Below are 27,292 nucleotides of genomic sequence, written 5' to 3'. Positions count from 1 at the left end.
AAACGTGAGAGTGTTTTCTATCCAAAGCTGTTAGTTATATGCATATTCTAGCATATTTTCCTGACAAAATATCCAGTTTAAAAAGGGAATGTTTTTTTTCCAAAAATGAAAATACTGCCCCCTAACACCAAGAGGTTAAAGAAGAAGTTACAGGTCTGTGAGAGCCAGAAATCTTGCTTGTTTGTAGGTGACCAAATACTTATTTTCCACCATAATTTGCAAATAGATTCCTTAAAAATCCTACAATGTGATTTTCTGGGATTTTTGCCCCACTGCTGTACACGATACCATCTACTGCATCTTGCCTATGCTGTTCTGTACCATCACTCATTCATATATCTTTATGTACATATTCTTTATCCCTTTACACTTGTGTGTACAAGGTAGTTGTTTTGGAATTGTTAGGTTAGATTACTTGTTGGTTATTACTGCATTGTCGGAACTAGAAGCACAAGCATTTCGCTACACTCGCATTAACATCCGCTAACCATGTGTATGTGACAAATAATTGTTTTTCTATTTTTTTTTTCTGCTTTTCTACAACCATATGCTGGCTACAGTGGCTAGTTATTTCTAGGTCTTGAGAGGTGAATATACGTGATGGTTAAGAACGGTGGCAGGTAGCCTAGTGGTTAGAACGTTAAATCTGTAGTTCTGCCCCTGATTTAGGCCGTCATTGAAAATAAGAATTTGTTAGGCTATGGGTAGGCTATGTTCTTAGCTGACAAAAAATTAAAAAAATATGTAGGCCTGATGTGGACTTACCGGCTATGATTTTCTCAAGTTCACTTCCCCTGTGATTTTATTAAGATGGATGTTCCCAAGAGTTTTACTTTAGTGTCACAGGGGACTTTTTGGGTAAACTTAAACACAGACACATTTACACACACTCACAAGTATACGCACTTTTTTTCCCTTGTTGTAAGGGCCTCTTTTTAATGTTGAAAGCAGATGTTTGTGTTGGCCCTGTGGTAGTGCTGCTGTAGAGTCTTCCTCTGCGCCGCTGGGGTCCTCTCTCTCGGCCCCTCTCTAGCGCGCTCTCTCTCTCACCCCCCCTCTCTCCATCTCTCTCTCGCCCCCTCTCTCTCGCTTTCTCTCTCTTTCGACCCCTCTCTCTCGGCCTCTCTCTCGCTCTCTTTCAGCCCCTCTCTCGTTCTCTCTCTGCCCTCTATCGCTCGCTTGCTCGGCCCCTCTCTCTCGCGCGCCCTCTGCCCCTCTCTCTCGCTCTCTCGGCCCCTCTCGCTCTCTCGGCCCCCCTCTCTCTGCTCTCTATCGCTTGCATGCTTTCGGCCCCTCTCTCTCGTGTACCCTCGGCCTCTCTCTCGCTCGCTCTTTCGGCCCCTCTCTCTCGCTCGCTCTCTCGGCCCCTCTCTCTCGCTCGCTCTCTCGGCCCCTCTCTCTCGCTCGCTCTCTCGGCCCCTCTCTCTCGCTCGCTCTCTCGGCCCCTCTCGCTCGCTCGCTCTCTCGGCCCCTCTCGCTCGCTCTCTCTCGCTCGCTCTCTCGGCCCCTCTCTCTCGCTCGCTCTCTCGGACCCTCTCTCTCGCTCGCACTCTCGACCCCTCTCTCTCTCTCGCTCTCTCGGCGCCTCTCTCTCTCTCGCTCTCTCGGCCCCTCTCTCTCGCTCGCTCTCTCGGCCCCTCTCTCTCGCTCGCTCTCTCGGCCCCTCTCTCTCGCTCGCTCTCTCGGCCCCTCTCTCTCGCTCGCTCTCTCGGCCCCTCTCTCTCGCTCGCTCGCTCGGCCTCTCTCTAGCGCGCCCTCGGCCCCTCTGTCTCTCGGCCCCTCTCTCTTGCTCTTTGCCCTCTATCGCTCGCTTGCCCCTGCCCCTCTCTCTCTCTCTGCCCTTTCTTTCGCGCGCCCTCGGCCCCTCTCTCTCGCTCGCTTGCTCGGCCCCTCTCTCTAGCGCGCCCTCGGCCCCTCTCTCGCTCAGACCCCTCTCTTTCGGCCCCTCTCTCTCGAGCGACCTCGGCCCCTCTCTCTCGCTCGCTCTCTCGGCCCCTCTCTCTCGCTCGGCTCCTCTCTCTCGCTCGCTCGCTCGGCCTCTCTCTCTAGCGCGCCCTCGGCCCCTCTGTCTCTCGGCCCCTCTCTCTTGCTCTTTGCCCTCTATCGCTCGCTTGCCCCTGCCCCTCTCTCTCTCTCTGCCCTTTATTTCGCGTGCCCTCGGCCCCTCTCTCTCTCTCGCTCGTGCCCTCGGCCCCTCTCTTGGCCCTCTATCGCTCGCTTGCCCCTGCCCCTCTCTCTCTGCCCTTTCTCTCGCGCGCCCTCGGCCCCCCTCTCTCGCGCGCTCTCTGCCTCGCTCTCTCGGTCGCTCTCTCGCTCTCTCGGCCCCTCTCTCTCGCGTGCCCTCTGCCCCTCTCTCTTGGCCCCTCTCTCTCGCTCGGCTGCTCTCTCTCTCGCGGTCACTCTCTTTCGGCCGCACTCACTCTCTCGGCCGCACTCTCTCTCTCTCTCTCTTGGCCGCTCTTTCTCTCTCGCTCTCTCTCTCTCGCTCTCTCTGCCTCCCCTCTCTCTCTGTTCCACCCCTCGCTTTCTCTCTGTTCCACTCCTCGCTCTCGCTCAGTTGTTCCACTGTGCTGACAGAGTAATTGCCAGAGAGCTCAGAAAACAAGCATATCCACTGATCCACACTGCTTTTAATAGAAGGTGATGATAGAACGTTCAGGATGGAAAGTTGGGTGCGCGGGGGACTCCTTTCACATGTGCAGGAGAGACACCAGGATTCAAACTTATTAACTGTTGTTTCTTTGACTCATTTAAAGATTTGGTTGCCGATAGGATGCTACCTGTGGCCTGTTATGTACAGTGGGGAGAACAAGTATTTGAAACACTGACGATTTTGCAGGTTTTCCTACTTACAAAGCATGTAGAGGTCTGTAATTTTTATCATAGGTACACTTCAACTGTGAGAGACGGAATCTAAAACAAAATTCCAGAAAATCACATTGTATGATTTTTAAGTAATTAATTTGCATTTTATTGCATGACATAAGTATTTGATACATCAGAAAAGCAGAACTTAATATTTAGTACAGAAACCTTTGTTTGCAATTACAGAGATCATATGTTTCCTGTAGTTCTTGACCAGGTTTGCACACACTGCAGCAGGGATTTTGGCCCACTCCTCCATACAGACCTTCTCCAGATCCTTCAGGTTTCGGGGCTGTCGCTGGGCAATACGGACTTTCAGCTCCCTCCAAAGATGTTCTATTGGGTTCAGGTCTGGAGACTGGCTAGGCCACTCCAGGAACTTGAGATGCTTTTTACGGAGCCACTCCTTAGTTGCCCTGGCTGTGTGTTTCGGGTCGTTGTCATGCTGGAAGACCCAGCCACGACCCATCTTCAATGCTCTTACTGAGGGAAGGAGGTTGTTGGCCAAGATCTCGCGATACATGGCCCCATCCATCCTCCCCTCAATACGGTGCAGTCGTCCTGTCCCCTTTGCAGAAAAGCATCCCCAAAGAATGATGTTTCCACCTCCATGCTTCACAGTTGGGATGCTGTTCTTGGGGTTGTACTCATCCTTCTTCTTCCTCCAAACACGGCGAGTGGAGTTTAGACCATAAGGCTCTATTTTTGTCTCATCAGACCACATGACCAATTCTCCCATTCCTCCTCTGGATCATCCAGATGGTCATTGGCAAACTTCAGACAGGCCTGGACATGTGCTGGCTTAAGCAGGGGGACCTTGCGTGCGCTGCAGGATTTTAATCCATGACGGCGTAGTGTGTTACTAATGGTTTTCTTTGAGACTGTGGTCCCAGCTCAATGTAGTGTGTTACTAATGGTTTTCTTTGAGACTGTGGTCCCAGCTCTCTTCAGGTCATTGACCAGGTCCTGCCGTGTAGTACTGGGCTGATCCCTCACCTTCCTCATGATCATTGATGCCCCACCAGGTGAGATCTTGCATGGAGCTCCAGACCGAGGGTGATTGACCGTCATCTTGAACTTCTTCCATTTTCTAATAATTGCGCCAAAAGTTGTTGCCTTCTCACCAAGCTGCTTGCCTATTGTCCAGTAGCCCATCCCAGCCTTGTGCAGGTCTACAATTTTATCCCTGATGTCCTTACACAGCCTTTTGGTCTTGGCCTTTGTGGAGAGGTTGGAGTCTGTTTAATTGAGTGTGTGGACAGGTGTCTTTTATACAGGTAACAAGTTCAAACAGGTGCAGTTAATACAGGTAATGAGTGGAGAACAGGAGGGCTTCTTTATTAAAGAAAAACTAACAGGTCTGTGAGAGCTGGAATTCTTACTGGTTGGTAGGTGATCAAATACTTATGTCATGCAATAAAATGCAAATTAATTACTTAAAAATCATACAAATGTGATTTTCTGGATTTTTGTTTTAGATTCCGTCTCTCACAGTTGAAGTGTACCTATGATATAAATGACATGCTTTGTAAGTAGGAAAACATGAAAAATCGGCAGTGTATCAAATACTTGTTCTCCCCACTGTATGTGATCATCATTCTCTCCGGTCTTGTCTGGCCTGCACCAAGTTAGCTTAATGTCTGGCCTGCACCAAGGCAGCTTAATGTCTGGCAGTTGTAAACCAGTTAGCCTGCCCTTGTCATTCAACACTAACAGTTTTTGGGTATTGTTTTTCAATCCCATTGTACTGTCTGTAGGCTGCCGTTAGCGAACGAACTGGATACTGCCAGTACTGACACATTGCTCTAGACCAGGGGTTCCCAAACTCTTTCACTAAGGGCCCTCTTCCAGCATTGGGGAATATCCTGCCCCCCTGTTGCTTGCGCCCCACATCTATTTCTATGGACACAAGCACTGTTCATGACACAAACTGTTCACACCCCTCTTGTTGGTGGAGAGAGTGTTGCAGTTTTAAAGCTTATTTCCTGCAATTCTACACGTTTTGTGCAAATACGATATTGCTGTATGCAATAACTGACATGACAAGAGGAACTGATGATGTACTACACAATTTTGAAATTTCACCTTGTGCATTCTACTATTACAACTTTCAAGAGTAAGTTTAAAGCCGGACTGAGTTCCTTAACCTCTTAAATGTAATGGCAAAATGTAGATTTCCTCTTAAATAGACATACTTTTGGGTAACTGCTATTCATGTGTAATTACATGATTCTGAAATGCAACAACTTGGTATATTTAGAAGACGACATCTGGGAGATGATGAGGAAATGATCAGAAGATGGATAGGAGATACATAGTTCAGAATACACAAGATCAAACGCACACAAAGTTACATTTTTTTTATGTTGAAAGTAATCTTTAATTGACAGGCTATAAGTGAATTATTGATGGCATCAGATGGCTTCCACAACATGTGAACAATGGGATTGATTGACCTAACAACTAGAAATGGGCAGATGTTTTAGTAAGTGGTGTCAGGTGTGTTCATGGGACGTTTCCAAGTGTCCCTAAACCTCTCCAGAGTGGCATGTCTGTAAATGAGATAATTCCAGAGCTATTACATATTTCCAATCCCTAACTGCTATTTGTTCAGTATAAATGATGTTTGTTTTATATCCCAGGTGTAGATGATTAGATTTCACTTTCACAATAGCTTGTGTATGTTGTGATTAGTCTTTGAAGCAGTCCCTCTCTGCCAGGAAACAAAAAATGAACTGGCATTTCGGACAGGAGATCTGGCATTTCACGCCCCCTGTGTTTTGTGCAATGCTTGCAGTTGTTCCTTTTTGTCTTTTGGCATGTGTGTTGGATAGTGGCGCTCACCTTCAGTGGGGGCTATTGTTATGGTTGTGAGGTTGCTTTGGGCCCTCAATTCAGCCATTTCCAACACCAGCTGCTCTCAGAAGGTCAACTGGGAGAGAGAGGTTTGACCTTTTGCTTTGGCCATCTACTTGTGGAGAATGAAATCATTTACTGTAGCAATGTCCACAAAGTGGTAAAAAAAACAGTCTTAGGCTACTACCAGGTTCTCCACAAGACCAGGAAGTGGTATATCAGAGCATCAGGTAGGTTAACGCCCCCCATGCTGGCATTGTAGTCCTTAATAGGAATGGGAACTTCCTTTCTCCCCTATGCCCCAGTGACATTTTTCCCCCTCCTAGAGACGTGGTCGTTATTGAATGCCTTATGCTGTGTGGTGAGCATGGTTACTTCCCTAGTGTCCTCCCATTTCACAAAAAGCAGCTTGTTAGTCCTATTCCAACGTATGGTCCCCCTCTCCTCTGTCTTTGTCATTTACCTTGGTCTTGGGGAAACCGATTCTGTTAAGGGCTTGTGGCACCATGCTTCCTACTTTCTTTTTTAAGAGGTCTATGAAAAGGGACGAGTGTAAAAATTGTCCACAAAGAGCTTGTACCCACTGCCAAGTAAGAGGAAGTCCATCAGCTGCATGACAGAGTCATAACTAAGGCCCTTCCCAGTGGGTGTGAAAGCCTTCATAGATGAAAAACTTCCACGTGTGGGCAGAGGCTGAATCGGCACAAAGAGCTTATAGCCCCATTTGGTCGGCTTATTTGTCATACACTGATCAAAAAAATAAAGGGAACACTAAAATAACACATCCTAGATCTGAATGAATGAAATATTCTTATTAAATACTTTTTTCTTTACATATTTGAATGTGCTGACAACAAAATCACACAAAAATGATCAATGGAAATCAAATTTATCAACCCATGGAGGTCTGGATTTGGAGTCACACTCAAAATTAAAGTGGAAAACCACACTACAGGCTGATCCAACTTTGATGTAATGTCCTTAAAACAAGTCAAAATGAGGCTCAGTAGTGTGTGTGGCCTCCACGTGCCTGTATGACCTCCCTACAACACCTGGGCATGCTCCTGATGAGGTGACGGATGGTCTCCTGGTGGATCTCCTCCCAGACCTGGACTAAAGCATCAAAACATGATGTCCCAGATGTGCTCAATTGGATTCAGGTCTGGGGAACGGTCTGGGGAACGGGCGGGCCAGTCCATAGCATCAATGCCTTCCTCTTGCAGGAACTGCTGACACACTCCAGCCACATGAGGTCTAGCATTGTCTTGCATTAGGAGGAACCCAGGGCCAACCACACCAGCATATGGTCTCACAAGGGGTCTGAGGATCTAACCTCGGTACCTAATGGCAGTCAGGCTACCTCTGGCGAGCACATGGAGGGCTGTGCAGCCCCCCAAAGAAATGCCACCCCACACCATGACTGACCCACCGCCAAACCGGTCATGCTGGGGGATGTTGCAGGCAGCAGAACGTTCTTCACGGCGTCTCCAGACTGTCACGTCTGTCACATGTGCTCAGTGTGAACCTGCTTTCATCTGTGAAGAGCACAGGGCGCCAGTGGCGAATTTGCCAATCTTGGTGTTCTCTGGCAAATGCCAAACGTCCTGCACGGTGTTGGCCTGTAAGCACAACCCCCACCTTTGGACGTCGGGCCCTCATACCACCCTCATGGAGTCTGTTTCTGACCGTTTGAGCAGACACATGCACATTTGTGGCTTGCTGGAGGTCATTTTGTGGCAGTGCTCCTCCTGCTCCTCCTTGCACAAAGGCGGAGGTAGTGGTCCTGCTGCTGGGTTGTTGCCCTCCTACGGCCTCCTCCACGTCTCCTGATGTACTGGCCTGTCTCCTGGTAGCGCCTCCATGCTCTGGACACTACGCTGACAGACACAGCAAACCTTCTTGCCACATCTCGCATTGATGTGCCATCCTGGATGAGCTGCACTACCTGAGCCAGTTGTGTGGGTTGTAGACTTCGTCTCATGCTACCACTAGATTGAAAGCACCGCCAGCATTCAAAAGTGACCAAAACATCAGCCAGGAAGCATAGGAACTGAGAAGTGGTCTGTGGTCCCCACCTGCAGAACAACTCCTTTATTGGGGGTGTCTTGCTAAATGCCTATAATTTCCACATGTTGTCTATTCCATTTGCACAACAGCATGTGAAATGTATTGTCAATCAGTGTTTCTTCCTAAGTGGACAGTTTGATTTCACAGAAGTGTGATTGACTTGGAGTTACATTGTGTTGTTTAAGTGTTCCTTTTATTTTTTTGAGCAGTGTATATTGCTTTAAGCCAATATGAGGCAACCATACGCTCATCTATAGAAAGATTTTGAGCAGGTTGGTAGTAAGTTCTTCATGCCTCCACCATGTCATGATAAAGGGGCTTGACTCTTGCAAGACGATCATACCCTGCAGTCCCCTTCTTCTGGTCATTCACCTGATGATTTTGTGGGTCACTCATGTGAAGAGTACAGTTGATTGCCAATAATCGGTTTTCACTCATGATGGAGGTGGGGAACTGGAACCGATAGAGTGGGGATTTGCTCCAGTTGTCAACTAGTCTTGATAACTTTACCAGTCCCATGAAAATCACCAAGGAAATGAAGTTGAGCATGTCATCGATGGTGACAGGTTTCCAGGGCATCGTTCTCCCACCCTGCTGCTTCTTGTCCCCATACTTGTTGGTATTACTAATTAGTGTTTCCAGTACAGAGGTGGAAAAGTAGAGCTGCAACAGCTGTAAGGGGGTGTATGTTTCATCACTAACCAACTGTGGGCCTTAAGGTCGTTGGTGGGCCTTCAGGTCGTCAAGCTAAATTGTTCCGGCTCCTGATCTTCAAGGACTGTATGCCACCTGTCCTCAGTTTCATCTCCCTCTGTTGTGCTGCTTCCACTGCCCCTCTCCCTCTTCACTGTTGAGGCCTAGATCTCCTCCCTGCCCTTGCCCCTGCACCTCCAGATGAACTTGCAGAGAGGGGAGGGGTGCCAGGGCCTGCAGTGGGGGTGGTTGAAGAGGAGTGGGGTCTTTGTCGAGTGGTGGATGTAGAACCATCAGACGGGGGGGATTGACATGGCAGTGGGGAGTGAAGACCTTGACCAGTGGGGGCGCTAGCTGGGGAGGGGTGTCTCCCAAACGTCATCATCCAAATCCTCTGCATCTTTCGCTCTGTGGTGAATAAAATAAAGGGATATATTGTTGTAAGACACAGAATTACAGTTGACTAAATTTACAAAACGACATTACTGTAAAGTAAAAACACCAAGCCTAAACTTTATCTGTACAATGACTCACACAATGTAACAGTAACACTTTGGAGACAGAGGTGAGAACCACAAATCATCAATGGCTATGAGAGTTTAGTGGCCTCTCCAAAGTTACAAGGATGAAACTTAGAACAGCAAACAATGAACCAATATGAAACATAGACAATAACTACTTTGGAATTCTATAACATGAAATGACTTGTTACATAGGCTTATGTGAACTAAATCCAATGCACAAAAAGTTACTTAAAAAATAAATAAATACATATAGTACATTTGCTATATAAAGTCATGAAAATAACGTACTTATACAGATCTAAAAGTGGATCCAATCCTTCTAGAAAGAAATATTTGTCAGCTGAGTCGAAATCCTCGTTGTCCAAATTGCTCCCCTGATCCGAGTCCGACTCTGGTATTTTATTCAAAACTTCTATGTCCATTTAGTTATTTATAGCTGCTGCTGCCTTTTTAGGTTCCTGTTCGATATTCTTAGTTTTTCCTGTATTTACATTTTTTTAATTTAAGCCATCTTTTATGCTAAAGCAATGAAATGAAAGCGATGAAATCTGTTTACAATGTAATGTAGCATGCTCAGTGCGTCTCGTCTCTGAGGCAGGTAGCAATAGTTTGCATTATGCATAAAAGGTTCTAGGCCATGTTTTGTCCCACCCAGGGTCACCTGCATATCCCTGGAAAGCTTATCTCATTGGCTACAAGACTGTCCAGGTGCCATAGTAGCCAATCCCCTGAGTAATGGATGCCTACAGCGTATGCAGGCAACATCATATTTTTGATGCGCAAAGATGTACTCACTCGGTGGTGACTATGTATGGCTTAATGGCAACATAAAATGATAGAATCAGATAACATTGGCAATAAGCTAGATTTGATCCTACCAACCTAAGGATGTATTTGATACCCTCCATGTAGGTATAGGTTAAACACAGACAAATGGAAGCTTACAGTGTGTTAGGAAACAACTATTCAGACTCCTTGACCTTTTCCACATTTTGTTACGTTACAGCCTTATTCGAAAATGTATTAAATTGTTGTTTTTCCTCATCAATAACCCGCAAGAACACGTTTTGGAATATTTTGCAGGTTTATTGAAAGTAAAAAACGTATCACATTTCCATAAGTATTCAGACCCTTCACTCAGTACTTGGTTGAAGCACCTTTGGGAGCGATTACAGCCTTGAGTCTCCTTGGATATGACGCTACAAGATTGGCACACCTATATTTGGGGAGTTTCTCCCATTCTTCTCGGCATATCTTCTCAAGATCTGTCAGGTTGAATGGGGAGCATTGCTGCATAGCTATTTTCAGTTCTCTCCAGAGATGTTCAAGTCCAGACTCTGGCTGGGCCACTCAAGAACATTCAGAGACTTGTCCCGAAGCCACTCGTGCATTGTCTTGGCTGTGTGCCTAAGGTCATTGTCCTCTTGGAAGGTGAACCTTAGCCCCAGTCTGAGGTCCTGAGCGCTCTGGAGCAGGTTTTCATCAAGGATCTCTCTGTACTTTGCTCTGTTCATCTTTTCCTCAATCCTGACTAGACTCCCAGTCCTTGCCGCTGAAAAACATCCCCACAGTGCTGCCACCACCATGCTTCACTGTAGGGATGGTGCCAGGTTTCCCCCAGATGTGACCCTTGGCATTCAGGCTAAAGAGTTCAATCTTGGTTTCATCAGAGCAGAGAATCTTGTTTCTCATGGTCAGAGAGTCCTTTAGGTGCCTTTTGGCAAACTCCAAGTGGGCTGTCATGTGCCTTTTACTGAGGAGTGGCTTCTGTCAGGCCACTCTACCATAAAGGCCTGATTGGTGGAGTGCTGCAGAGATGTTTGTCCTTCTGGAAGATTCTTCCATCTCCACAGGAACTCTGGAGCTCTGTCAGAATAACCATCAGGTTCTTGGTCACCTCCCTGACCAAGCCCTACTCCCCCGATTGCTCAGTTTGGCCGGGCGGCCAGCTCTAGGAAGAGTCTTGTTGGTTCCAAACTTCTTCCATTTAAGAATGATGGAGGCCACTGTGTTGGAGTCGTTCAATGATGCGGAAATGTTTTGGTACCCTTCCCCAGACCTGTGCCTCAACACCATCCTGTCTCGGTGCATCCTGTTTCCATTGATCATCCTTGTGTGTCTCATAGCAAAGATTCTGAATACTTACAGTACCTGTCAAAAGTTTGGACACCTATTCCATTTCAGGTGACTTCCTCATGAAGCTGGTTGAGAGAATACCTAGAGTGTGCAAAGCTGTCATCAAGGCAAAGGGTGGCTACTTTAAAGAATCTCAAATATAAAATATATTTTGATTTGTTCAACACTACATGATTCCTTGTATAGCAACGTATTCCGTGTTTAGTTTGTTTATGCTTCAGAACGCACCGGAATGTAGGTAGCAGCCATCTTGAAACGAGGTCATCGGCACGGCCTTCCCTTAGAAATGTGTATGCCCATTTATGGTAGTAAGTCAACAAAGATTTTAAGGCATCGATCAATAGACAAGATACTCAGCTTTCCGCAGACACCCTGCTTTTGCAGATGGGGGCTACCGTTCTTATGCCAGACTGAATTGAATAAAACAAATCTAATAGGGTCCACAAATATGGGGAATTTACATTTAAAGAGGTTTAAAGCATTTTTTTTTATGAAGGGGGCGCCCAACAATTTGGGAACCACTGCTCTAAACTACACTAGACTGGTGCTGGATGGGATGTGCTAGGGTGTAGCTTTGGGTGTCTGCATAGGGGGCTGGTATGCTTCAATAAATTGAGTTTCAGCTTGACTTACTCCTGTCTTGCTTGGGCTCCTCTGGGTATGTTTCAACTTTCTGGTCCTGTCTCACAGGGGACTGCATCTGAATCATTAGTCATACGGTGGAGTTGCTTTTGGCCTAGATGGCAACCAATAATCAGATTCACATTGTTGGTATGCTACAGTGATGCAGACACTCCATTTAACAGGGGAGCTCAGTGTGTGTGGTGTTAAGGTCAGAGATGTACAGTATGTGTACGGGTTGTCTCTGGTCCGTCTGTCTCTGTAGAAAAAAAGGGATTTACTGCCCTTTCACCATGTGTCTCTATCTGTCTCTCTGTCTCTTTCTCTGCCTCTCTGTTTGTTTCTCTCTCTCTCTCTCTGTTTCTCTTTCTCTCTTTCTCTCTGTTTCTCTCTCGCTCTGTTTCTCTCTCTCTCTCTCTTTCTCTCTCTTTCTCTCTGTTTCTCTCTTTCTCTCTGTTTCTCTTTCTCTCTGTGTTTCTCTCTCTGTTTCTCTCTCTCTTTCTCTCTGTTTCTCTCTCTCTTTCTCTCTGTGTTTCTCTCTCGCTCTGTGTTTCTCTCTCTCTCTCTCTCTCTGTTTCTCTTTTTCTTTCTCTCTGTGTTTCTCTTTCTCTTTTTGTTTCTCTCTCGCTCTGTGTTTCTCTCTCTCTTTCTCTTTCTCTCTGTGTTTCTCTTTCTCTTTCTGTTTCTCTCTCTTTCTCTCTGTTTCTCTCTCGCTCTGTTTATCTCTCGCTCTGTTTCTCTCTCTCTCTCTCCGTTTCTCTTTCTCTCTGTTTCTCTCTCGCTCTGTGTTTCTCTCTCTCTCTCGCTCTGTTTCTCTCTCTTCTCGCTCTGTTTCTCTCTCTCTCTTTCTCGCTCTGTTTCTCTCTCTCTCTTTCTCACTCTGTTTCTCTCTCTCTCTTTCTCGCTCTGTTTCTCTCTCTGTTTCTCTCTGTTTCTCTCTTTCTCTCTGTTTCTCTCTTTCTCTCTGTTTCTCTTTCTGTTTCTCTCTCTCTTTCTCTTTCTCTTTGTTTCTCTCTCTTTGTTTCTCTCTCTTTGTTTCTCTCTCTCTCTCTGTGTTTCTCTCTCTCTCTCGCTCTGTTTCTCTCTCTCTCTTCTCGCTCTGTTTCTCTCTCTGTTTCTCTCTCTCTCTTTCTCTCTCTCTCTCTCTGTGTTTCTCGCTCTCTCTCTCTTTCTCTCTGTTTCTCTCTCTCTCTTTCTCTCTGTTTCTCTTTCTCTCTGTTTCTCTCTCGCTCTGTGGTTTTCTCTCTCTCTTCGTTTCTCTTTCTCTCTGTTTCTCTCTTTCTCTCCGTTTCTTTCTCTTTCTCTCCGTTTCTTTCTCTCTGTTTCTTTCTCTCTTTCTCTCTGTTTCTCTCTCTCTCTCTCTTTCTCTCTGTTTCTCTCTCTCTCTCTGTTTCTCTCTCGCTCTGTGTTTCTCTCTCGCTCTGTGTTTCTCTCTCTCTTCTCTCTGTTTCTCTCTCTTTCTCTCTGTTTATCTCTCTCTCTCTTTCTCTCCATTTCTTTCTCTTTCTCTCCGTTTCTTTCTCTTTCTCTCCGTTTCTTTCTCTCTTTCTCTCTGTTTCTCTCTTTCTCTCTTCTCTCTCTCTCTTTCTCTCCGTTTCTTTCTCTTTCTCTCCGTTTCTTTCTCTCTGTTTCTCTCTCTTTCTCTCTGTTTCTCTCTCTCTCTCTTTCTCTCCATTTCTTTCTCTTTCTCTCTGTTTCTTTCTCTTTCTCTCCGTTTCTTTCTCTCTCTCTGTTTCTCTCTCTTTCTCTCTGTTTCTCTCGCTCTGTTTCTCTCTTTCTCTCTGTTTCTCTCTCTTTCTCTCTGTTTCTCTCTCTTTCTCTCTGTGTTTCTCTCTCTTTCTCTCTGTGTTTCTCTCTCTTTCTCTCTGTGTTTCTCTCTCTTTCTCTCCGTTTCTCTCTCTTTCTCTTTCTCTCTGTTTCTCTCTCTCTCTTTCTCTCCGTTTCTCTTTCTCTCTGTTTCTCTCTCGCTCTGTGTATCTCTCTCTCTCTCTCCGTTTCTCTTTCTCTCTGTTTCTCTCTCGCTCTGTGTTTCTCTCTCTCTCTTTCTCTCCGTTTCTTTCTCTCTTTCTCTCTGTTTCTCTCTCTCTCTCTTTCTCTCTGTGTTTCTCTCTCTCTCTCTGTGTTTCTCTCTCTCGCTCTGTTTCTCTCTCTCGCTCTGTGTTTCTCTCTCTCTCTTTCTCTCTGTGTTTCTCTCTCTCTCTCCATTTCTTTCTCTCTCTCTCTTTCTCTCCGTTTCTTTCTTTCTCTTTCTCTCCGTTTCTTTCTTTCTCTTTCTCTCTGTTTCTCTCTCTCTCTTTCGCTCTGTTTCTCTCTCTCTTTCGCTCTGTTTCTCTCTTTCGCTCTGTTTGTCTCTCTCTCTCTGTTTCTCTCTTTCTCTCTGTGTTTCTCTCTTTCTCTCTGTGTTTCTCTCTTTCTCTCTGTGTTTCTCTCTCTCTCTTTCTCTCCGTTTCTTTCTCTTTCTCTCCGTTTCTTTCTTTCTCTTTCTCTCCGTTTCTTTCTCTCTGTTTCTCTCTCTCTTTCGCTCTGTGTCTCTCTCTCTTTCGCTCTGTGTCTCTGTTTCTCTCTTTCGCTCTGTTTCTCTCTCTCTCTGTTTCTCTTTCGCTCTGTTTCTCTCTCTCTCTGTTTCTCTCTCGCTCTCTGTTTCTCTCTCTCTCTGTGTTTGTCTCTCTCTCTGTGTTTGTCTCTCTCTCTGTGTTTCTCTCTCTCTCTGTTTCTGTTTCTCACTGTTTCTCACTGTTTCTCTCTGTTTCTCTCTCTCACTTTCTCTCTGTTTCTCTCTCTCTCTCTCTGTGTTTCTCTCTCTCTCTGTTTCTGTTTCTCACTGTTTCTCACTGTTTCTCTCTGTTTCTCTCTCTCACTTTCTCTCTGTTTCTCTCTCTCTCTCTCCGTTTCTCTTTCTCTCTGTTTCTCTCTCGCTCTGTGTATCTCTCTCTCTCTCTCCGTTTCTTTCTCTCTGTTTCTCTCTCGCTCTGTGTTTCTCTCTCTTTCTCTCCGTTTCTTTCTCTCTTTCTCTGTTTCTCTCTCTCTCTCTCTCTCGCTCTTTCTCTCTGTTTCTCTCTCTGTTTCTCTCTTTCTCTGTTTCTCTCTCTCTCTTTCTCTCTGTTTCTCTCTCTCTCTCTTTCTCTCTATTTCTCTCTCTCTCTCTCTTTCTCTCTCTTTCGCTCTTTCTCTCTCTTTCTCTCTGTTTCTCTCTGTCTCTCGCTCTTCGTTTCTCTTTCTCTCTGTGTTTCTCTCTCGCTCTGTTTCTCTCTCTCTCGCTCTGTTTCTCTCTTGCTCGCTCTGTTTCTCTCTCTTTCTCTCTCTTTCGCTCTCTTTCTCTCTCTTTCTCTCTGTTTCTCTCTCTGTCTCTCGCTCTGTGTTTCTCTTTCTCTCTGTGTTTCTCTCTCGCTCTGTGTTTCTCTCTCTGTCTCTCGCTCTTCGTTTCTCTTTCTCGCTGTTTCTCTCTCTTTCTCTCTGTTTCTCTCTCTCTCTCTCTCTCTCTCTCTCTTTCTCTCCGTTTCTTTCTCTCTTTCTCTTTCTCTCCGTTTCTTTCTCTCTCTCTCTCTCCGTTTCTCTTTCTCTCTGTGTTTCTCTCTCTCTCTTTCTCTCTCTTTCTCTCTGTTTCTCTGTTTCTCTCTCTTTCTCTCTGTGTTTCTCTTTCTCTCTGTTTCTCTCTCTCTCTCTCTCTCTCTCTTTCTCTCTGTGTTTCTCTCTCGCTCTGTGTTTCTCTCTCTTTCTCTCTGTTTCTCTCTCTCTCTCTCTCTTTCTCTCTGTTTCTCTCTCTCTTGCTCTGTTTCTCTCTCTCTTTCGCTCTGTTTCTCTCTCTCTCTCTGTTTCCCTCTTTCTCTCTGTTTCTCTCTTTCTCGCTCTCTCTTTCTCTCCATTTCTTTCTCTTTCTCTCCGTTTCTTTTTCTCTTTCTCTCCGTTTCTTTCTCTCTCTCTCTCTCCGTTTCTCTTTCTCTCTGTGTTTCTCTCTCGCTCTGTTTCTCTCTCTCTCTTTCTCTCTGTTTCTCTGTTTCTCTGTTTCTCTCTCTTTCTCTCTGTGTTTCTCTTTCTCTCTGTTTCTCTCTCTCTCTCTCTCTCTTTCTCTCTGTGTTTCTCTCTCGCTCTGTGTTTCTCTCTCTTTCTCTCTGTTTCTCTCTCTCTCTCTCTCTTTCTCTCTCTCTCTCTCTCTCTCTTTCTCTCTGTTTCTCTTTCTCTGTTTCTCTTTCTCTCTGTTTCTCTCTCGCTCTGTGTTTCTCTCTCTTTCTCTCTGTTTCTCTCTCTTTCTCTCTGTTTCTCTCTCTCTCTCTCTCTGTTTCTCTTTCTCTCCGTTTCTTTCTCTTTCTCTGTTTCTCTCTCTCAGTTTCTCTTTCTCTCTGTTTCGCTCTCGCTCTGTGTTTCTCTTTCTCTCCGTTTCTCTTTCTCTGTGTTTCTCTCTCTCTCTGTTTCTCTCTGTTTCTCTCTCTTTCTCTCTCTTTCTCTGTTTCTCTCTCTCTCTGTGTTTCTCTCTCTCCCCTTCTCTCTGTTTCTTTCTCTCTTTCTCTCTGTTTCTCTCTCGCTCTGTGTTTCTCTCTCTCTGTGTTTCTCTCTCTCCCCTTCTCTCTGTTTCTTTCTCTCTTTCTCTCCGTTTCTCTCTCTCTCTTTCTCTCCGTTTCTTTCTATGTTTCTCTCTCTCTTTCTCTCTGTGTTTCTCTCTCTCCCTCTTTCTCTCTCTCTTTCTCTTCGTTTCTTTCTCTCTTTCTCTCTGTGTTTCTCTCTCTCTCTTTCTCTCCGTTTCTTTCTCTCTTTCTCTGTTTCTCTCTCTCTCTTTCTCTTTCTCTCTGTTTCTTTCTCTCTTTCTCTGTGTTTCTCTCTCTTTCTCTGTGTTTCTCTCTCTCTTTCTCTCCGTTTGTTTCTCTCTTTCTCTGTTGCTCTGTGTTTCTCTCTCGCTCTGTGTTTCTCTCTCTCTCTTTCTCTTTCTCTCTGTTTCTTTCTCTCTTTCTCTGTGTTTCTCTCTCTTTCTCTCCGTTTCTCTCTTTCTCTCCGTTTCTTTCTCTGTTTCTCTCTCTCTTTCTCTCTGTGTTTCTCTCTCTCCCTCTTTCTCTCTCTCTTTCTCTCCGTTTCTTTCTCTCTGTTTCTCTCTCTCTTTCTCTTTCTCTCCGTTTCTTTTTCTCTTTCTCTCCGTTTCTTTCTCTCTTTCTCTGTGTTTCTCTCTCTTTCTCTGTGTTTCTCTCTCTCTTTCTCTCCGTTTCTTTCTCTCTGTTTCTCTGTTTCTCTCCGTTTCTTTCTGTGTTTCTCTTTCTCTCCGTTCTTTCTTTCTTTCTCTGTGTTTCTCTCTCTTTCTCTCTGTTTCTTTCTCGCTCTGAGTTTTTATCTCTCTCTCTCTGTTTCTGTCTATTTCTCAGCCTGCCTGCCTGCCTGCCTGCCTGCCTGCCTGCCTGCCTGCCTGCCTGCCTGCCTGCCTGCCTGCCTGCCTGTGTCTGTCTGTCTGCCTGTGTCTGTCTGCCTGTGTCTGTCTGCCTGTGTCTGTCTCTCTCTCTGTGTCTCTGTGTCTGTGTGTCTCTCTGTCTCTCTGTGTCTCTGTGTCTGTCTCTGTGTCTCTCTGTCTGTCTGTGTCTCTCTGTCTGTCTGTCTGTCTGTCTGTGTGTCTCTGTCTGTCTGTCTGTCTGTGTCTCTGTCTGTGTCTCTGTCTGTCTGTGTCTCTGTCTGTGTCTCTGTCTGTCTGTGTCTCTGTCTGTCTGTGTCTCTGTCTGTCTGTGTCTCTGTCTGTCTGTGTCTCTGTCTGTCTGTGTCTCTGTGTCTCTGTGTCTCTGTCTGTCTGTCTGTCTGTGTCTCTGTCTGGCTGTGTCTCTGTGTGTCTGTCTGTGTCTCTGTGTCTCTGTGTCTCTGTCTGTCTCTGTCTGTCTGTGTCTGTCTGTCTGTCTGTCTGTCTGTCTGTCTGTGTCTCTGTCTGTCTGTCTGTGTCTCTGTCTGTCTGTCTGTGTGTCTGTCTGTCTGTCTGTGTCTCTGTCTGTCTGTCTGTGTGTCTGTCTGTCTGTCTGTCTCTCTCCCTCTCTCTGTGTGTCTCTGGCCCTCTGTCTGGCCCTCTGTCTGGCTCTCTCTGTGTCTTTCTGTGTCTCTCTCTGCCTCGCTCTCTGCCTCGCTCTCTGCCTCGCGCGCTCTCTCTCTCTTTCTCTTTCTCTTTCTCTTTCTCTCTTTCTCTCTTTCTCTCTTTTTCTCTCTCTCTCTCTCTCACCACACACACACCCCTCTATCTTAGTCTGTCTGGGTGAGTAATATAGTGCTGAAAGAAGATAGATGGGAGAGTGGCTGGTCTGGGTTTGATTAGCTTGTGGTGGGGCTGCAGTGTTGTAGGGATGAATGGGAGGGGAGAGGCCGCCCGGGTCACTGGCATCACAGGGTTAAAGGTTGAGTGGCAGCAGCAGAAAAACTTGTGCGCATGTGAGGGAGAGTGTTTTTGTGTAGGAAATATTTGACTATTTGTAAGAAGTTTTGTTTGTTTGCATTTCCACTGAGAAATGTCTTGATTTTATTATCACAGAAAATAGTGGTATGTTAGATAACCCAATACCACTGAAACAGTTTTGAGCTGTTTTCACACTGGGCTGTGTGTTGGTTGTTTTTAGACCCAGTTTTGGTCATTCTATTTGATTGTCTATGTTTGCCCGGCCAGCAGCATGCGCTAGAGCAGCAGTCTGATGCCAGAGGACAAGTTACTAGTTCAGTTGGTTTTCATCAGCGCCACTCTCACTGTAATGCTCTCTGTCTCGCTCTCTCTCTCTCTCTCTGTCGCTCGCTCTCTCTCTCTGTGTCTCGCTCTCTCTCTCTGTGGCTCGCTCTCTCGCTCGCTGTGTGTCTCGCTCTCTCTGTGTGTCTCGCTCTCTCTGTGTGTCTCGCTCTCTCTGTGTGTCTCGCTCTCTCTGTGTCTCTCGCTCTCTCTGTGTGTCTCGCTCTCTCTGTGTGTCTCGCTCTCTCTGTGTCTCTCGCTCTCTCTCTCATCTGTCTCCCCCCCGAGTCTGTTTTTGTTTAGACATGATCTCTGTTCCTTTAATTCTCTGTTTGTTTCATTGTCATCCAGACTGTCATTACTTTCCTTCCAGTCTAAATGCTTTAAAACCAGACTACGAGTCAGTAGAGAACAAGGCCACCCGGCTGTGTGGAAAATCCCTTTATGGCGGCTAATGGCACCGGCCCAGATCGAACAGTGCTGCAAACGTCCTGAAGAAGGATCACATTTCTCGCTCAATGACCACGGTCAAGGGCGTGAGAAACTGAAGTCAGTCTTTCGACTGCGAGGCAAGGCAGACATATGAAACCTCTTTCAACCTTTATGGATTGGAAGAGAATATGTAGATATCAGATCTATTTAGCTGCCTGCTCAGGTCAAGCTTTTCACTTGATTGGAAGAGAAATTGCAGGTGATGCTAACTGGTTGGCACAGCATATTTTCTCATTAGAGGATAGCTACAGATTAATGTGGGTCGTTTGGCATGCCTGCGAGTTTACCAAATAGCAGTGATGTGGTTTAGGTAATTTGGTTGGCCACCCACTGTGCCACGCTGGTGTTTCTGGATGAATCCACTTGATTGGTAAATGATTGGAGAGACACACACAGACCGGTTTAGTTTATTAGGATCCCCATTAGCCACTGCCCATGCAGCAGCTACTCTTCCTGGGGTCGATATAAAACGTACAAATGCATGACAAAGTACAGACAATTTCATTTCAAGAATGTAATTCACTTTTTTAAATCAATAAAAATAAATTGGAAAGACACCAAGAGACAACAAAATACTATTTCCACATGATTCATATATACAATCTTATATCCATTTAAATGAGATATTTAGAAAGAGGAGAGGCACTGTGATTCATGTTATGTTTTCAACTTTAGTGGCAGAACATTCCACAATGACGTAGGTCTTTACATCATCTGAGCAACACATTAAATCTGGTTTGGGTTTGGGTAAGGTGAAGAAACCCATAGTGGCATGTGTGGTGGGGAATGTATGCATGTCTGTTTTTAAAGTGTAAGCAAATAGATTGTACAAGTGGTTAGGCATTTTAACACACAAAATGTTTCTTAAGAAGAGAAGAAATCAATTTCTCCTCAAACCAGAGACTTTCATGCATGTTGTTAGTTCCATGTGTGCAGTTAAGGGCAAGGCTTTGTTTTGGGCCAGCTGCAACTTTGCTAGGTCTTTCTTTGATGCACCTCAATATGTTACCGGACAGTAATCAAGATGCAACAAGATCAGAGCCTGAACAACTAGTACAGTTCATCTTTGTGTCCAATATGCATCTTTTATATTTTATAGCATTTGCCGCCCTCCTGTAAAGTGAATCTATGTCATCAATCACCGGGTCCTTATTGGTGGTCTTTGTTCTGTATTATAATTACCTACCTTGTCTTCCACAGGATGGATTCTGGGTATTTATATTAGTAACTTTGGTTCAGGGTTTTGCCATCCAGGACCAGATTACCAAATCTGGGGCCCCGGGCCACCTACCTCCAGGCCATGTAGTTTCTTAGCTAATCTCACGCTTTTCTACACATTTTGCCATGAGGCTGAGAAAATGTTGCAGTTTTAAAGCAAATTTCTTACAATTCTACACGTGACGTGTTCATATGCTATCTGGGGGTCCCTGTTTTTGACTGTAATGTGTCCTCTTTCCTGTGCTGCAGGGTCAGACAGTGTCCTGTATAGAGGAGGTTCTGTACAGCTACCAGCCCATCAATAGCCACACTTACAGAACCCCCGTGCCTGAGCTAAAGCTGCTGGGACGTCTTGGGTAAGAACACACTTATTGGGTAAGAATGTAGAAGAGTAGGGAGGTAGGCAATAAATAGGCCCTAGAGGTGAAAATAATTATAATTTAGCATTAACACTGGAGTGATAGATATGCAGATGATGATGTGCAAGTAGAGATACCGGGGTGCAAGAGGGTAAGGAATAATATGGGGATGAGGTAGTTGGGTGTGCTATTTACAGATTGGCTGTGTTCAGGTACAGTGCTGCTCTGATAGCTGATGCTTAAAGTTAGAGAGGGAGATATAAGACTCCAGCTTCAGAGATTTATGCAATTCGTTCCAGTCATTGGCAGCAGAGACCTGGAAGGAAAGGCGGCCAAAGTAAGTGTTGGCTTTGGGGTTGACTAGTGAGATATACCTGCTGGAGCACGTGCTACGGGTGGGTGTTGCTATGGTGACCAGTGAGCTGAGAAAAGGCGGGGCTTTACCTAGCAAAGACTTATAGATGACCTGGAGCCAGTGGGTTTGGTGACGGATATGTAGTGTGGGCCAGCCAATGAGAGCATACAGGTCGCAGTGGTGGGTAGTATATGGGGCTTTGGTGATAAAACGGATGGCACTGTGAAAGACTACATCCACTGTGGTAGACTACATCCAGAGAGAAGGATCTAGAGATGCTCAGTGATATGATACGTCCATAGGCACAGCACAGTAGTGTACATCATAAAATTAAAATGATTGTACAGACAGTCTGGGTGGCACAGTATACTTGTTGGGGACGGGGGGTATGAGAGGGGAACAGAGGGTACAGGCTCGCCTGGAAGTCTGGGTCTTTTCTCTGGAGTCCCCCTTGATTAGCTGTGAGAGGAGCGGTGGGGGGAAGGTTTTGTTCTAAGGGGCAAACAGCCAGCATTCCCCTGTACCCAGCCCCGCCTTGCCTGGACCTCATCGTCCTTCAGCACACACAGGAAGTGCCTTCCCCAAAGCCGGGCCCCTGGGCCAATCGCTCCTCGACGCCATCGGCCCACTCCTCACAACACAGCCCATCCATCAGACCGCACCCAGCCCAACCGTCTGTCTGCATGGAGACGGGCTGGCACTAAGGCCCTCCCACCGGCCAGGAGAGCTCCAATTGGCTTAGAGGGGCATATGCAGACAAATAAGGGTGTTCTCATTGGTGAAAAGAGATAAGCCGTTGTCATTTCCACCTCATAGTAACTGTCATTCAGCAGATATTTTATTTTCTGTGGCTTCCAGTTGATCATATTGCAATTTGCAAGGAAGATTTTCGAACCCTTGTGAGGGATAATGAGTTTCCATTGAGTTTAGTTTTTTTTATATGTAATAAAAAATGCCCTTTTGATTTCCATAATGAACTCCTGAACCACCTAATTGAAGTGAAGCCGTCCTTCTTAATGGATGCAGGAGAGTTTAGTAGAATAACTGGTTCTACTTTTACATTATGTATGCAGTGTAATGCTGAGGTTTTGGTTCTTTTGGCTAGGCTGATCAATATGCAGATGAAACACATCTCAAAATGTTTTGCCGCATGCTGGAGCTGACTGATGAGAGGGGGACGGAAGGGGGAAGAGGAGGGGGGACACAGGGGGTCTGGTGTCAGCAGTTCAGGGGTCCTGCAGGACTAGGGCTGGAGGGGAAGGGCTCTGCCACCTGAGATAAATTAGTCTCCTCAATGATGAACACTAGTCCCTCTGGAGCAGGCAGCGACCGACTACTGTAGCCCAGTCTGACAAATAAACAACAACTCCCATGATGCAGTATGCTCTGTTAGCAGAAGCTGGAATTCTGCTGACACTTCTGCATTGTTGGCAGTTTTGTCATTCAGCTAAGTTCAGAGTTTATGCACATGCGGTGGTGGTACACACACACACACACACAGTCTCAGGCACACATCAAAAATGTGCACAGGTCATACACATTCACATGTCCCACTCTGCATTTTTGGCCACAAAAGAAATGCTGTGATGTGGTGAGAGTTGAACGGCATGTGGAGAATAGAGGGAGGTTATGGAGAGGGTGGAGAGGTTGAAAGGGAGTTCTCCAGTGCAGGGTTGGGCCAGAGTCTGTCTTCTGACCTATGGTGTGTGTGTGAGAGAGTGAGTGAAGGGGTTATGGTTAGGGAAGGAGGGGCTAGGGTCTTATTTTAAACAGGGCTGTTTGTCTTGGTCAGGGCCCATGGTGACAGCAGCACCACTGGTGATTTGTCTTGGACAGGGGAGTCTGGAGGGACGGGAGAGCCGCACACACCCCCCTGTGGCCCTGGGGCCTCTGGGGCCCGGCTCTGCACAGGATGCGAGCGGAGCCTTGCTTTTTATGCTAGGGCCTCCCTCCCCCCACTCACTCTGTGTGTGTGTTTCCCTCTCTCTCCGTCTCTTTCGCCTTGTCCCTTTGCCCCCCAAAAAACCGCAGGAGCGCTGTGAGGCTGCCAGGAAAAAGAAGGGCCACGCCTCTCTCTCTCGCTGTCTTTCCCTCTCTCTGCTGTACCTGAATAAATATGGGCTGTGCTCTTATTAAAGACAGCTGCTTCAATACTGGGGGAAAGAGAAAAGGCTGCATGTTCAGGCAATGGGGACCTTTGAAAGTGTCCATTCAGCTTACACCCCCCCCCCCCCCCCCCCCCCCCCCCCCCCACACACACACACACACACACGTACAATCTCAGAAACACACTTCCCCTGATGTGTGTACGTGCATGTCTGAATGCGTCTGTCTGTGTGTGTGTGTGCGAGAAACCACAGAACGGAGGAGGCCCTCTATAGTGTGAAGACATTTTATGAAAAGGAAGTGTCACTCATTCTGTCTCATTGATTGACACTTACACATGTCCATGCATTAACATGATATGCTCTGAAAATACCTGTTGCTGTGCCTTACCTTAACATAATAGAATGTGAATTCTCATAGGCCAGAGGATGAGGCCTTTTCCTCAGCTGTCAACTTGACCCCTGAAGGTGAAGTTTGACCAGGTAGCTTACTGTAGTCCTGAGTAGTGGTCGACAGATTATGATTTTTCAACGCCGATACGGATTATTGTCATTATTTGTAATAATGACTATTACAACAATACTGAATGAACACTTATTTTAACTTAATATAATACATCAATAAAAATCAATTTAGCCTCAAATAAATAATGAAACATTTTCAATTTGGTTTAAATAATGCAAAAACAAAGTGTTGGAGAAGAAAGTAAAAGTGCAATATGTGCCATGTAAGAAAGCTAACGTTTAAGTTCCTTGCTCAGAACATGAGAACATATGAAAGCTGGTGGTTCCTTTTAACATAAGTCTTCAATATTCCAAGGTAAGAGGTTTTAGGTTGTAGTTAATATAGTATTTATAGGACTATTTCTCTCTATACCATTTGTATTTCATATACCTTTGACTATTGGATATTCTTAGGCACTTTAGTATTGCCAGTGTAACAGTATAGCTTCTGTCCCTCTCCTCGCCCCTACCTGGGCTCGAACCAGGAAGACATCGACAACAGCCACCCTCGAAGCAAAGCAAGGGGAACAGACTGTCAGACTGCTCTATCAAATACAGTGCCTTGCGAAAGTATTCGGCCCCCTTGAACTTTGCGACCTTTTGCCACATTTCAGGCTTCAAACATAAAGATATAAAACTTTATTTTTTTGTGAAGAATCAACAACAAGTGGGACACAATCATGAAGTGGAACAACATTTATTGGATATTTCAAACTTTTTTAACAAATCAAAAACTGAAAAATTGGGCGTGCAAAATTATTCAGCCCCTTTACTTTCAATGCAGCAAACTCTCACCAGAAGTTCAGTGAGGATCTCTGAATGATCCAATGTTGACCTAAATGACTAATGATGATAAATACAATCCACTTGTGTGTAATCAAGTCTCCGTATAAATGCACCTGCACTGTGATAGTCTCAGAGGTCCGTTAAAAGCGCAGAGAGCATCATGAAGAACAAGGAACACACCAGGCAGGTCTGAGATACTGTTGTGAAGAAGTTTAAAGCCGGATTTGGATACAAAAAGATTTCCCAAGCTTTAAACATCCCAAGGAGCACTGTGCAAGCGATAATATTGAAATGGAAGGAGTATCAGACCACTGCAAATCTACCAAGACCTGGCCGTCCCTCTAAACTTTCAGCTCATACAAGGAGAAGACTGATCAGAGTTGCAGCCAAGAGGCCCATGATCACTCTGGATGAACTGCAGAGATCTACAGCTGAGGTGGGAGACTCTGTCCATAGGACAACAATCAGTCGTATATTGCACAAATCTGGCCTTTATGGAAGAGTGGCAAGAAGAAAGCTATTTCTTAAAGATATCCATAAAAAGTGTCGTTTAAAGTTTGCCACAAGCCTCCTGGGAGACACACCAAACATGTGGAAGAAGGTGCTCTGGTCAGATGAAACCAAAATTGAACTTTTTGGCAACAATGCAAAACGTTATGTTTGGCATAAAAGCAACACAGCTGAACACACCATCCCCACTGTCAAACATGGTGGTGGCAGCATCATAATTTGGGCCTGCTTTTCTTCAGCAGGGACAGGGAAGATGGTTAAAATTGATGGGAAGATGGATGGAGCCAAATACACGACCATTCTGGAAGAAAACCTGATGGAGTCTGCAAAAGACCTGAGACTGGGACGGAGATTTGTCTTCCAACAAGACAATGATCCAAAACATAAAGCAAAATCTACAATGGAATGGTTCAAAAATAAACATATCCAGGTGTTAGAATGGCCAAGTCAAAGTCCAGACCTGAATCCAATCGAGGATCTGTGGAAAGAACTGAAAACTGCTGTTCACAAATGCTCTCCATCCAACCTCACTGAGCTCGAGCTGTTTTGCAAGGAGGAATGGGAAAAAAATGTCAGTCTCTCGATGTGCAAAACTGATAGAGACATACCCCAAGCGACTTACAGCTGTAATCGCAGCAAAAGGTGGCACTACAAAGTATTAACTTAAGGGGGCTGAATAATTTTGCACTCCCAATTTTTCAGTTTTTGATTTGTTAAAAAAGTTTGAAATATCCAATAAATGTCGTTCCACTTCATGATTGTGTCCCACTTGTTGTTGATTCTTCACAAAAAAATACAGTTTTATATCTTTATGTTTGAACCCTGAAATGTGGCAAAAGGTCGCAAAGTTCAAGGGGGCCGAATACTTTCGCAAGGCACTGTATCACACAGAAATACGAGCCTTTGGTCATTATTATGGTCAAATCGGAAACTATAATTTCGAAAACAAAACGTTTATTCTTTCAGTGAAATACGGAATCGTTCCGTATTTTATCTAACGGGTGGCATCCATAAGTCTAAATATTCCTGTTACATTGCACAACCTTCAATGTTGTCATAATTATGTAAAATTCTGGCAAATTAGTTGGCAACGAGCCAGCCTGCCCAAACTGTTGCATATACCCTGACTCTGCGTGCAATGAACGCAAGAGAAGTGACACAATTTCACCTTTATAATATTGCCTGCTAACCTGGATTTCTTTTAGCTAAATATGCAAGTTTAAAAAATATACTTCTGTGTATTGATTTTAAGAAAGGCATTGGTGTTTATGGTTGGGTACAGTCGTGCAACGATTGTGCTTTTTTCGCAAATGCGCTTTTGTTAAATCATCCCCCGTTTGGTGAAGTTGGCTTTCTTTGTTAGGAAGAAATAGTCTTCACACAGTTCGCAACGAGCCAGGCGGCCCAAACTGCTGCATATACCCTGACTCTGTTGGAAGAGAAGTGACACAATTTAGCTAGTTAAAAGAAATTCATGTTAGCAGGCAATATTAACTAAATATGCAGGTTTAAAAATATATACAGTGGGGCAAAAAGGTATTTAGTCAGCCACCAATTGGGCAAGTTCTCCCACTTCAAAAGATGAGGCCTGTAATTTTCATCATAGGTACACTTCAACTATGACAGACAAAATGAGAGAAAAAATCCAGAAAATCACATTGTAGGATTTTTAATGAATTTATTTGCAAATTATGGTGGAAAATAAGTATTTGGTCAATAACAAAAGTTTATCTCAATACTTTGTTATATACCCTTTGTTGGCAATGACAGAGGTAAAAAAAAAAAAAAATGTCCAAAATGGCGTCCAAAAATACCGATTTCCGATTGTTATGAAAACTTGAAGTCGGCCCTAAATAATCGGCCATTGCGATTAATCGGTCGACCTCTAGTCCTGAGTGTGACCTGTCCAGGTGTGGCTACCCCTACCTAATGACATGGCTGGGACCTGCCTCTTGAAACTTTACCCACTTGATTCCACACAACAGCCACAAACTGCTGAGGGACACTATTTTAGTATCTGTGCTTCTGCTGCCTGTAGATAAAAGATCCTGAATGATGGTATATGAACATGTGTTACTGTTTTGGAAGTTATGTCCATTTTGTGTGTTAGAGAAGGTTTGTTTTGGTCTTGACTGTGTGTATCTTTGAGAAATGGAAAGAGGGAGCTTGTTTATGTGTCCTTGTCTTTGATGTCAGAACCTTTTTTCTCTGTGCGGCTGCGTGTGTGTGAGCATGCGCACATGCGGTTGTGAGTCTTTGAGGAATAGATGGAGTACATTTTGTGTGCTTACACATGTCTACTGTGTGTGTGTGTGTTTTCTGGTGCACTTCCTAAGCTCTGACTGTGTAGGCGATGAAAGACCCAAGTTCTCTGCCGCTCCAGAGAGAAGGGAGGGGGGAGTAAGTCTTGGACACGGACTAATCCTGTGTGAGGAAAGAAGGAGAAGGAGACATTGGCAGCGCCATACTCAAAACTTTGACTAAAACCTCAAGTGCTGACAATGAAAGCTAGAAAGAGCAGTTGTTTGTATTGG

At 45.2% G+C, this 27,292-nt stretch overlaps 1 pseudogene; it reads left to right on the top strand.

Annotated features, from left to right (window-relative positions):
* The window catches only part of LOC139374482 (CDK-activating kinase assembly factor MAT1-like), a 60,517-nt pseudogene that overhangs the window by 23,351 nt on the left and 9,874 nt on the right, over positions 1-27,292 (top strand).

This window comes from Oncorhynchus clarkii, chromosome 19 (genome assembly GCF_045791955.1).
Source record: "Oncorhynchus clarkii lewisi isolate Uvic-CL-2024 chromosome 19, UVic_Ocla_1.0, whole genome shotgun sequence".
Classification (NCBI taxonomy): Eukaryota; Metazoa; Chordata; class Actinopteri; order Salmoniformes; family Salmonidae; genus Oncorhynchus; species Oncorhynchus clarkii.
This window is presented reverse-complemented; position numbering and strand designations above follow the sequence as displayed.